At 43.9% G+C, this 13,158-nt stretch overlaps 1 protein-coding gene and 1 long non-coding RNA gene across 2 annotated transcripts in view; one reads left to right on the top strand and one right to left on the bottom strand.

Annotated features, from left to right (window-relative positions):
- Positions 1–13,158, bottom strand: part of LOC135905862 (whirlin-like) — a 639,865-nt gene that overhangs the window by 537,945 nt on the left and 88,762 nt on the right. The window lies entirely within an intron of this gene.
- Positions 2,650–8,704, top strand: LOC135905832 (uncharacterized). Its single transcript, XR_010565513.2, has 5 exons — positions 2,650–3,755; positions 4,846–4,964; positions 6,092–6,175; positions 6,245–6,337; positions 8,486–8,704. It is a non-coding gene; the product is annotated as an uncharacterized lncRNA (long non-coding RNA).

The following is a 13,158-nucleotide window of genomic DNA, read 5'->3' as shown; positions in this document are numbered from 1 at the left end:
CGTTCAAATTGTGTTTTGAACTGTATTTTTGAGAACATTACCGTTACATATTTGCTCAAAAGGTGCCGCACGGGGAGTTTCATTTCATCAGAAATCCCAAGGGATACAGTATACTAGTATCATGGTAGCCCTTCGTTGGCTGATATACAACGATTTAAGTGATTTTAATGAAAGTAAACTTTTGAAACCACATTCAGTTGAGCGTTCCTTTTTTTTTTCAGAGAATTTCATGTGGGCCCCGCTCTTTACATGGTCCGACGAGCCGGGTGCGGCCTAGCAACGGGGAGGCGCCACCTTGGGTTTTGTTCCAGAAAGGCCAAATCTCCGCATGCACCGGGCCGGCTGCCGCCAAACAACAGAGGTGCGTCATTTCCTTCTTTTGCGGTTCTCTCTGCTTGCGCCTCTTCTTTCTTGCGCGCTTCTTTTCGCGGTCGGATTAAGCCGCCGACAACCATGCCCGGAGAAACGTGAGCCCTCGCGGAGGATGCCACTCGGCCAGTCCTTTTTGGACATTGTCGTTACACGTGGTTGCGCTTCGAAATAGTTCACCTGTCCACCTCCTGTAGTTTCCACAGGAAAGGGTGTCCCTGTGTCTCTCTCAGCCTAAGCAAAAGAAAACGAAAAGAAAAAACTGCGTTTTGCTGGCAACTTACGCAAGCCGTGACATCTCTTCGACTGCAATATCTAGTCAAAAAATTCTCTAGCTATCACAAAGCACAACAAGGAGGAGTGCGGGAGTACAGATCTCCACTTACGAATGGCATAGCAAGTGACAGACACATACTGTTTTTGGGTACTATTGTGTAGCTGTTAACAATAAATGAAGCAAATTTTTGCTTTGCTTATGAACAACGGCAAGTGTTCAGGCCCTTTACCCGTGCTGTGTTTTTCTCCTGCGCATGCATTTGCCTTTACTGTGTGGATTGTACCAAGGGTATCATTCAGCATGCAAAAATTAAAAAGTAGAATCAGTGAGCTGAAATTCATTTTTTTTTCATTTTCGCGTGCTAGATGATATCTTAGGAACAATCCACCGAGTAAACACAAACCCATGTGCAGGAGGATAAAAACCGCAACAGCGCGAGCCAAAGGTCTGAACACTTGTCATTGGCAAAGCGAAAATTTGCCTCATTTATTGATTAGCAGCTACAGAACTGTAGCCCAAAAGAATATGCGTCTGTCACTTACAATATACTAGTCAAAAGTAAAGGAATTTCTCTGGCTCCCGCGGTCACCTTTGTTGTACCTTTTGGGGTAGTAGGCTGCATTTTGTCTTAATATTTTTTAGGCCAAACAAGAGATGTTGCGGTATGCGTAAGGTCTGGGTTGCTTGCAAAACGCAATGTTTCTTTTTTTTCTTTTTTTTACTTAGGTTCAGAGAGACACAGGGACACCCCTTGTCCTGAAAACCGCACGAGGTGGACACGTGAACTATTTCGAAGTGCATGCGCATGTAAAGGCAGCGTCCGGAAAGGACTGGCCGAGGGGCTTCCTCCGCGAAGGCTCACATTTCTCCGCGCACGGTTGTAGTCTGCTTAATCCGGCCGCGGAAAGAAGCGCGCAAGAAAGAAGAGGCGCAAGCAGAAAGAAGCGCGAAAGAAGGAAGAGACGCACCTTTGTTGCTAGGCGACAACTGCCTGGGCGGAGCATGCGCAGAACGGGCTTTTATCAAACATACCGCAGAAAGAAGCCCGAAAGAAAGAAGTGCCGCGTCCCCGTTGCTAGGCGACACCGGCTCTACACTCTTAGCACGGTACCTTTTATGGTAACCTGTAATCACGAGTAACTTATAAAATAAAGGTTACATGCGAAATATGTTGATGTTTTAATTAAATGTTGTTACGTATATATATATCTATAGGTTACAAGAGTCAAAATTGACGGATTTAAAGGTTAATTCAGCGCAAAGCGCCTAGTAACCTTTAGATTTTAACCTCTAAAGAACACTGCAGCGCATCAGTGAGGAGACCTACATCATGGATTGGACGTTTGCTGATAAATGTATCCTAATGTGTTCGTGCTCTGCATTTATGATCTGGTTATTACAAACGTAGGACTTCGGCAGTTCGGGCTGTATTCGGTCTTAATTTCTGTCAGCCAAGCAGTTACATTTTTCACGATTTAAAACCAAAAAATAAATCAAGCATGATCGCACTTGCAAGTTCATCTGCGCGCTGTTCTTTGACGACCCTCCATACTTGGCACACAGCCTTATTTGAAATATCAGCAACGAAGACTGTGTCATCGAATGATGTGGCGTGCACTGCCTGCCGAAACCCAGTGGTCGAACGTGACGGAAGCCCCCTGCTCTCGCACGCATTCTAGCCACCATGAGACAGGCATGGAACATCGGTATTTCAACACGAGAAACAATAGCGGGCGAGTTTCTTTAGAAAAAAATGAATATGTTTTAACAAAATTCATGTACGAGGCGAGGAAGAACAGCAGAAGAAAAGCACACGAACGCGTTGGGTCTTTCAGTAAAAGGTTGTTGAAAACATTGGATGGTTCTATCACATATCAATATAATTCAACTTGTCTACTAAAATGTCCCTGCTCAGAACCTTTCAGTTGTCTGCATACATTTTCTGCCTTTCACCGGGTTCGTTTCATTCCCTGCACTGCCTTGATGCTGTCAACCAAAAATTTCCCATGCTTAATTCAACCATAAGCGCTCAAGATGAGGTTAATAGTTAGTGTGCAAGAAGCGCGTGCCTAAGAAAACCATGCCGACACGCGGTACCAGCTAGGCAGCGTGCGTACTGAAGTATAAACGCGCGGCGAGGGAGCTGGGGATGCGGTACGCGCTACGCGACCGGCGTAACTGCTTTGAAATAAACAACCTACATGTCGGCGAACCATTCTGCATTGCACTTAGGATGTTTTAAAAACTTGTAGCAACTGATTCCACTGCCAACTTTCTTTGGGAATTATAAGCTGTGCCGAAGATTGGCATTACAACGACCGCAAATTTAAGTTACAGCAGACACGAAACGCGCCAAACGTTCAGTGAAATGAACAGGATGCCGCTACACTCACATACAAGCGAGCGCCGTCCGCTCCGTTGTCTTTTTTAGGAGACATAGACAGATGAAAAGAGCGTTAAATGTGTGAAGCCGCCAACTGAGAAATGAAATCTTTACCACTGTCCAAACACGAAATGCTTCCACCATCACACCAATAACATCACTGGCACCTCTGACATTTATTTCTGTAATTCATTGCTTGTTTTCATTTTTTTTTCATTTTTGCTTGTGCCTCTAAGTGCCTTTTTCTAACATGGCGGCAGCGAGCAGGCATCAGCCACACCGGAGCGCGGCCATCCACGGTGCTATCATCTCTCCTCCTCGGCCCAATCGAGATAGCTCGAGTTGCACGCTGGGAAGATTTTAAGCGGGAGCGGGAGGCTCGGAGCCGGCGGGAGTGGTTAGCGCGCTGTCGTCCTGTCGTTGTTGTCGTTCTGAGACGGCCATTATATTTGACTTGTTTGGATACCATCCGATCACCATTGTGTGCTGCCACCACTTGTAGCCTGCAGTAGTTATTACCGCTTCTACTGGGAACTTGCGCCATCCGCTGCACCCTCATGCCTTTGTGCAGCAGAGACCTTTTCGGTGTGTTGCGCGGTCGCTGCAACGAGCCGGGTTGTGAGTGCAAGCGATACACCATTCTGCGCCTGTCGGAAAGTGACAACCTGGTGAGGTGTGACTATTGTGACCACGTCCCAAATGCACACGGAAAAATATGTGATCTCGGTAAGCAGAACTTTTGCTTTAAATTATTTTTGGGTGGATAGTACGTGAATTCTTTATAGTTCGCAATTCAACATTTGACATGATGCATGCTCTCGCTTCGCGTAAGTGTTTCTGAAAAAGGTTATTGTTGATATGTTTGCTTCTTTATGCTCTTCGATTTACATTGAGCTAAATTCGATGTTGTCATGTTGTCATTTTGTGCAAATATTGGATTAGACCTTTCTAAAATATTGAGCTTGTCGGCGTGATGAGTTGTGTCAGGGCAACTAAATGACCTCAACAATACGTTTCTTGTACTGACGCCGTGCTTTGGGCTGATGTACTTGACAGAAATCGTTCAGTATTGCACAACTCGCCTCGTGCACCCTCCGTTAGCCATGCTGTGGTGGTGCGTGACTGCCCGCGCCCTGGCCTGGAGGTAATCTGCGGTGTGTGCAGAGGTCGGGCAAGCCGAGGCGGTTCGTGGTTGCATTTCTGCTTTCTTTCGGTGCGAGTAGTGCTGGAGGTCGCGTAATCTCAAAAGTTCGGAGACGCGTTTAAGGGAGCAACAAAACAAACGTTCGCTCCCCTCTGCGTTCTTCAAGTCAACTTGATAGCGATTGTTCGCGTCGTCAAATGAGATATGTTCATTAATGCCTGTGCTCGCGTGACACCATGGTTATTAGTAAGCTAATGATTACTGTTACGGCAGGTAAAACTACGTACCTTAGTTTGAGTAGTGGTCTAATGCTTTGCTCTCGCTATTAGTGCTTCGCTTTTTGGGTAAAAATGCGTGTTTTTTTATTTTCTTTTAGTCAAACGGGCCAGTAATTTAACATAAGAATCGGTGGTTAGCATTGACTAACTGCGAAGAATACACAATTCTCTTTTTACCGCAACGTCACCCCTTCTCTTACAACTTGCATTCCAATTTCGCACAATGATGTATAATTATATACAGCGTTGTTTCAGAGAATACATGTTGTATAGCTTTCGCACGAATTTTGCTTATGTACGCGTCTTTTTTTTTTTTTTGCCTACAGCTCTGCAATGCGCTCTGCATTACTTTGGGAACACTAATGATGTCGTTTCGTTGCGTCTATAATTTCAGAAACGAAAAATGCAGCCGAGGCAAAGGTGCAATGCAATGTGCCAGGCACCGCTGTTCGAGGCCTCAGTGTCACATGAAACTGTGGAAGCTTGCACATCTAGTCTCCTCAGTGCAATATGGTTAGTATAATGTGGAATGTTGGCCAAAGCTTTTTTGATTGCCTAGTGTATCAAATATTTTAAAGCGAAGCTTTTTTTGCCTCTTCCTTCGGCTTTTCCACTGCTGCTGCTGTCGCTGACCTGCACGCGGCGTCGGGGAGTGGTTGAGTACGTAATGTACATAATGTACGCAGTGTACGAGAAATTACATTGTACTTGTACATAGTAGGGACGCGGGAGTGACGTCTGTGAGCCCTTTCCAGCAAGAACTGCGCGGGCGTCGCCACAATGCCCTCTGGAGTTCTTTAGTCGTCACAATGTCCTCTGAAACTCCTCGGCCATCGACACAATTACCTCTGGAGCGCTGTAATTACGCGTTAGCCTGCGGTATAAGCATTGTAGAAGCTGCAGCGCTTTTGTACTCACGTGCAAATTTCCAGAGGGGAGATAGTCAATGGAAAGATAATACAGAGAATTTGTAAAGCCAACGCCCTGACCAAACGGATGAATAATAGTTGATATTCGCTCGTGGCGCCTTGCATACATAGTATGATGTGGAAGAATGGAAAGACGCCACCAGAAAGCATGCTTCATTTGGGGTCGCCTAAATAAAAGAAGAGTCGCTACTAGACATGGCAACAGTTGCGGAGAAACTGTAAAAATGTTAGTTTAAGAATGAAACGGCACGTTTCTGCTATTTCTGAAAAATAAACACCCTGCAAGTTTGTACATGATGACAACTGATGCAGGCGTGCAGACGCAAAGCTGCACTCAGTACCGCAGCGTCAAGACGACAACACGCAGCGTCAAGACGACAACACGCAAGCGGCTGTCGAGCAAATAAACATTTCAGCCACGAAGCCATGCGCCCGTGTGAAGAATGGCAGTGCTAAATTGCTTGCAGCATACGAACAATGGCGCACAACAATGCCTCGAGCAAACACGCCTCGCTGTTTGGTGTACTACGTAGGCAAACACAAGTGGTGCACGTAAGGTAACATTTAACATCGCATCACGACTGTCGTAGGCCGTCAACATCACCGCCAAATATTGCCACTGAACGCAAACAGCACAGAAAGCTTTGCTTGCATCGATTCCCACAGTGCGTGGGATCTATATATATTCTTTTTCTTTTTTTTTTGCTTTAGAGAGGACTGTCCCAGTTGGTGCCTCCACAGAAAATGAATCGGCCTGAATGCCTGTGCAAGAATCACAACCTGGCTGCTCTAAAGGTAAATGCATAGCGCATACAGGAAAGAATTGGTTTTATTGGGTGCTTTGTTTTCACTTGTTTGTTCCAGACTCCGCACCGTAGTCCCATGTGCAAGAGCCCCCACTTGACAGCCCAGTGGTTGCCATGGACAAAGAGATCCGCGATACTGAATGCGGCCAAGGTATGTGATGTGAAATATAATTTACTAGTTCATAAGGAAAACATCTCAAATGTAACGATACTAAATATTACACTCATTTGTAAACTTTTCACATATCGTCCAGAAAGCTCTCTGCATTCACCTTGTGATTACTTTTACTCACATCTGTGTTCCTGTTCAGTACTTATATTGTAGCATTATCATTTGTATTGGTCAGTGGTGCGAGTCGAGCGGAGCATCATTACACGATTTAATGTTGTCGCCTTAGATTTTCTTCCCCTGAAATAATACTAAGGATGGAGGCATTGCTCATACTTTATATGCGCTTAAATTGAGGTATGGTAGTATTTTGGTGCTATTTTTTATTCACTACTTCCGTTTAGCTAGACTGCACGATAATTAACACATGAAGGCACAGAATGTAGAGAAGGAGCAAATGAATGAAATTAGACGAAATTGTTAATTTATATTTAACAATTAAATTTAAATGTGATTTATTGCATTTCAAAGTTAATAAAGGTGAGGTAAGCAAAAACCGTAAGAGACATCCTGCCGGACGGAACGTGCACACAGCCAGCTCATGAAGTGTGCGATGCTGCACCAATTTACCTGGTGAAATCTCGTTAATGCGTATCTTGTGGGAACAGGGCATAATTACGCGCTAAACAGTAGTATCCTTTAGTGAGATTTCAGTTGTATATAGTTGAGCAAACAAACGAAAATTGGTATTATACTGATTACTTTCGGTAAAATAACATTTCATTGCTTTTTCCTGCATGCTTTAGTGAGAGCTTAAGGTGAGCCAGTTCTAATTTTCCTTGATGTAGAATGGTTGGGCTCTTTCGGGTTGAGTTGTGCTCTGCATCTGCAGTACTGCACGTTTTTGATAAATTTTACTTCGTCAGTTCACATTATGCTGTGCATATTTAATGTTTGATAGGCGAATGTTTATAGGCTCTAAGTGTCCTTGTAGGTTCCACTGCCCAGTGGTGATATCCAGATTGCAGCTCCCCACGTCTACACATGCAGCGAGCAAACGTGTGTTTATGCTGGCAGCAGGCAAGAAATAATTTGGGTCTCGAACGGCAGCCTGGAGCTAGCTGTAATTTATTGTATTTTAACCTACTACATCAAGAACCTCGATTATCCATATGCATTTGCACCATTCCTGGCGCTGATGCAGAAACTTGTGCTTCCCAGCAATGTTGTGCCTAGAGGGCTCATAAATAACAGATTGAAGTGTTTCTTTGCTCTTCTGAAGAAAAAGAATGTGATTTGATTCAAAGTCTAGTTAACAATTTTCACCTTGCATTAATGTTCACTTGTTGCCAGGAGGTGGTGAACAGATGCATCATTTTGTGCATTACAGTTGCATGCCTTTCTATAACTGTTTTATTGAAAATTACTGAGGTAATACATCCATTCATGCAAGTGGCATTTAGTATTGTGCACAAGTATTTTATTTAGCTGCTCAAAATTCTTAAATTCGTGCAATGTGAATTATGGCGGCCTTTCTTTGTCACTGAGTTATTCTAAATGCTAGCCTCTAGATGATAGCGTAATTGTGCAGTACTCTGCATAACAGTGCCCAAATGACCTTTTTCAATATTTATTTTAAATAGGTAGTGCATTCAAGAAGTTTGAATCCCATCCTTGACATTGTTAGCTAGACAGTAAAATGTGTCATGTAGTAATTTTAATAAAAAATGTTCACGTTTGCATTTTCAAAAGGATCTAAACTGAGAGTTCACTATGCTGTAAGCATCACCACTTCCAGCCTTTTGTCATTTGGCCCACAAGCCAGCACTTCGCACATCTCCTGGTTAAGCCTTGTCTGATGTTTGTAAGAGCAACAAGTTGTCTTTTGATGCCAGTGGTGGTCAATGCTAACACTAAGGAAACGTTGCTCAGGTATAGATGGGCTGCATGCATGCATGGCCTTGTGGTCCAGTCTTCTTTTTTAGGTTCACCTATAGCCAATACTTTGTATATTCTTTGCATCGGCTACATTGCATTGGCAACGTCTTTATTGACCTGCTCTAATGCTGCACATTGATGTGTAAAGCTTTTTTTATGTAGTGTCCAATGTGGATCTGAACACAAGTGTCCAGTTTTTGTTCCTTCAATCTCATATACTAATATTTGCCTTGTTTTCTTGCTTCCTGACAGCAGTACAAGTTTTTACATGGACAGTTAACACGAAGTTATTGACGACATGCATGGCTGAAACACGGTGATATGATTTTAAAAATTCCTGTGTTATGATGCAAGTGATAGTATTCTGTTGAATTTTCAGATCTAGTCATGTGCCAGCAAGGCCTGCTGTACTTCTGGTGTATTCTATGTTGTATTTTCAAATAAAGATGTTGCATTCTGAAGTTAACCTTATACTGCCTGTGGAACTGTCAATTTATACTCAGATTATTTATACAAGCTAACGGCGCCTCCTCCTCAGGCGTTCAAATTGTGTTTTGAACTGTATTTTTGAGAACATTACCGTTACATATTTGCTCAAAAGGTGCCGCACGGGGAGTTTCATTTCGTCAGAAATCCCAAGGGATACAGTATAGTAGTATCATGGTAGCCCTTCGTTGGCTGAAATACAACGATTTAAGTGATTTAAATGAAAGTAAACTTTTGAAACCACATTCAGTTGAGCGTTCCTTTTTTTTTTTTCAGAGAATTTCATGTGGGCCCCGCTCTTTACATGGTCCGACGAGCCCGGTGCGGCCTAGCAACGGGGAGGCGCCACCTTGGGTTTTGTTCCAGAAAGGCCAAATCTCCGCATGGTGCACCGAGTCGGCTGCCGCCAAACAACAGAGGTGCGTCATTTCCTTCTTTTGCGGTTCTCTCTGCTTGCGCCTCTTCTTTCTTGCGCGCTTCTTTTCGCGGTCGGATTAAGCAGCCGACAACCATGCCCGGAGAAACGTGAGCCCTCGCGGAGGACGCCACTCGGCCAGTCCTTTTTGGACATTGTCTTTACACGTGGTTGCGCTTCGAAATAGTTCACCTATCCACCTCGTGTAGTTTCCACAGGAAAGGGTGTCCCTGTGTCTCTCTCAGCCTAAGCAAAAAAAAAGAAAAAAAAACTGCGTTTTGCTGGCAACTTACGCAAGCCGTAACATCTCTTCGACTGCAATGATATCTAGTCAAAAAATTATCTAGCTATCACAAAGCACAACAAGGAGGAGTGCGGGAGTACAGATCTCCACTTACGAATGGCATAGCAAGTGACAGACGCATACTGTTTTTGGGTACAATTGTGTAGCTATTAGCAATAAATGAAGCAAATTTTTGCTTTGCTTATGAATAACGGCAAGTGTTCAGGCCCTTTACCCGTGCTGTGTTTTTCTCCTGCGCATGCATTTGCGTTTACTGTGTGGATTGTACCAAGGGTATCATTCAGCATGCAAAAATTAAAAAGTAGGATCAGTGAGCTGAAATTCATTTTTTTTTCATTTTCGCGTGCTAGATGATACCTTAGGAACAATCCACCGAGTAAACACAAACGCATGTGCAGGAGGATAAAAACCGCAACAGCGTGAGCCAAAAGTCTGAACACTTGTCGTTGGCAAAGCGAAAATTTGCCTCATTTATTGATTAGCAGCTACAGAACTGTAGCCCAAAAAAATGAGTCTGTCACTTACAATATACTATTCAAAAGTAAAGAAATTTCTCTGGCTCCCGCGGTCACGTGACTTTGTTGTACTTTTTGGGGTAGTAGGCTGCATTTTGTCTTAATATTTTTTAGGCCAAACAAGAGATGTTGCGGTATGCGTAAGGTCTAAGTTGCCTGCAAAACGCAATGTTTCTTTTTTTTTCTTTTTTCTTACTTAGGTTCAGAGAGACACAGCGACACCCTTTGTTCCGAAAACCGCACGAGGTGGACACGTGAACTATTTCGAAGCGCAAGCGCATGTAAAGGCAGCGTCCGGAAAGGACTGGCCGAGGGGCTTCCTCCGCGAAGGCTCACATTTCTCCGCGCCCGGTTGTAGACTGCTTAATCCGGCCGCGGAAAGAAGCGCGCAAGAAAGAAGAGGCGCAAGCAGAAAGAAGCGCGAAAGAAGGAAGAGACGCACCTTTGTTGCTAGGCGACAACTGCCTTGGCAGAGCATGCGCAGAGCAACGGGCTTTTATGAAACATACCGCAGAAAGAAGAGCCGCGTCCCCGTTGCTAGGCGACACCGGCTCTATATACGGAGCATGCGCAGCACGGTGTCCATCTGGGACCTCCTGCAAGCCGCTTTGTGTGAACATTTTAATCGTTCAACCGGTATATTGTAAAAGTAACCTTTATATTTAGGCAAAGACACTCAATACTGTATGCCTATACTAGAGGTTAAAGTGTTGTAACCTCTAGTTGAGGTGCACGCTTTCTTACCTTTAATAGAAGTTAAATTTGTAAAGGTTGATTTGTAACTTATAAGTGAAAGGTGCACAAATCTGTGAGAATGTACCCCTTTAGTAAAGGTTACCGTGCTAAGAGTGTATATACGGAGCATGCGCAGCACGGTGTCCATCTGGGGCCTCCTGCAAGCCGCTTTGTGTGAACATTTTAATCGTTCAACCCGTATATTGTAAAAGTAACCTTTATATTTAGGCAAAGGCACTCAATACTGTATGCCTATACTAGAGGTTAAAGTGTTGTAACCTCTAGTTGAGGTGCACGCTTTCTTACCTTTAATAGAAGTTAAATTTGTAAAGGTTGATTTGTAACTTATAAGTTAAAGGTGCACAAATCTGTGAGAATATACCCCTTTAGTAAACGTTACCGTGCTAAGAGTGTGGCACCGACCTCGTTATAATACGTCCATGCTACAGCCACTCGAAGTGTGCCTGAACAAGCCGTTCAAGGCACACGTGAAGCGGCTGTATTCCCAGTGCATGGGCGACGGCCTTTACGCCTTCACACCGACGGGACGCGTGCGAAGGCCCGATATTCCATTACTGTGCCAGCAGATCGTGGATGCGTGGAAAGTGATGCCGGCCGACTTGGTGCGTAAAAGCTTTACAAAATCTGCCATTAGTAACAGCTTGGATGATTCCGAGGAGGATTACGCCATTGAGAGTGGCAGTGAATCCTCGGTTGGCAGCAGTGAGAGCGGCGACGATTGAGAATCGTATAACTAGTGACGTGGTGGTGGTCGTTTGAATAAGTGTTCTGAAAACGAAATGATCACTGAATGAATGTGCAGTTGTATCTTTATAGCGCTCTTTTTTTTTCAGGTAAACGTGCGGGTTAAACGTGAGCTTTTTTATTTTTATTTCGCGGAGTTCAAAGTTAGGGGTGCCGGTTATACGCAGGGGCGGGTCATAGGCGAGTAAATACGGTGTCCGGACTCCACTGAGTACTGTACGGGTCAGTATAAAATTCTTCCGCTGCTTTTACTATACCTTCGAGATTGCTGATGATATTACCCTGCTTATCTTTCAGTGCATACAATAAGTGTTTGAAAGTATCACGCTATTAGCAAGATTTTCCAGTGTACCAAGAGAACTCTGCGTTTCAAATATTTCCCACTTTGAAAAGATACGCGGCATTTTAAGTGCAATATGTCACGTAGTTTTAACGTTTCTGGCATATTTAGAAGCGTTACGAATAATTATAGGAACCTCATCTTTCTTTTTCTTCATGCGTGATATATCTATAGTGTCCCCTGTGTCCTCACTGAAGGAGGCAGCTTCATTATGTTCGGTGACTGTAAAGACAAGATAATGGGTGATGTGTTGCTGAAGTTCAAAATTGATGGATAATTGGAGCTTTCGCAATAAAATACGCACGCAAGCACTCTAAAGTGTTATGAGCGCATCTGACGAGCGGGGAAGTATTGAGCCCGCTGCCCTGGCAGAAATGTATGTAAAATGCAGCAAGACCAAATTTAGGGAAAATTGGTGGTACGTTATAGAAACTGTCTGTTCGAAGTTAAATACGGTTAGATGAAATACAATCTACCAAAAAATTTTTATTAAAGTGTTAGAGCGTGTGATATGGCCGCTCAGCTATGCTTCCCAGTGTCCCGATATAGCTATAGGTTACAGCATGTTTGTATTTTGTGGAAAGGGTAGGAGAGAAAGTGCGACAAAATTGTTGCGTTCCTGGTCCTGTTAGAAGCGTTGCAAATAATGAGTGAGTCGTTTTCCTTTCCCTATTTTCAGGTGTCATGACATGTTCCGACTTGGTGTGATCGATGTCATCGGTAAACTAAACAAGACATTTGGCAAAAATAAAGGGCACATTATAGGCAACATGTAAAAAAAAAATTATGGGGTTTTACGTGCCAAAACCACTTTCTCATTATGAGGCACGCCATAGTGGAGGATTCAGGAAATTTCGACCACCTGGGGTTGTTTAACGTGCACCTACTTATAAGTACACGGGTGTTTTCGCATGTCGCCCCCATCGAAATGCGGCCGCCGTGGCCGGGATTTGATTCCACGACCTCGTGCTCAGCAGCCTAACACAATAGCCACTGAGCAACCACGGCGGGTTATAGGCAACTTGTAAGTAAACTTCAGACAGGGGACGAATTATGACGTTTGCAGTAAACTGCGCATGCAAACAAACCGGCACTTTATCAATGCGTTTTGGGATCAAAAAAATTGACCCCGTTGCGCCGGGAGAACTGCGAAGCCAACCGATATCTAATCTAGCGGAAACTGACTGGGGGAGGGGAGGTAGGGGAGGACACCATGGTAAATGTTTTGGCGGAGTAACATGTGTGTTAATGAAATACTGGCTTTTTAAAAATTCCGAACAAGAAGTGCTCCAAAGCGTGCAAACGTTTATTTTATTTTATTTGTTTCATTTAAAACATACTGCAGACCACACATCGGTCCTTGCA

The sequence above is a fragment of the Dermacentor albipictus genome, unplaced genomic scaffold (assembly GCF_038994185.2).
Source record: "Dermacentor albipictus isolate Rhodes 1998 colony unplaced genomic scaffold, USDA_Dalb.pri_finalv2 scaffold_14, whole genome shotgun sequence".
Classification (NCBI taxonomy): domain Eukaryota; kingdom Metazoa; phylum Arthropoda; class Arachnida; order Ixodida; family Ixodidae; genus Dermacentor; species Dermacentor albipictus.
This window is presented reverse-complemented; position numbering and strand designations above follow the sequence as displayed.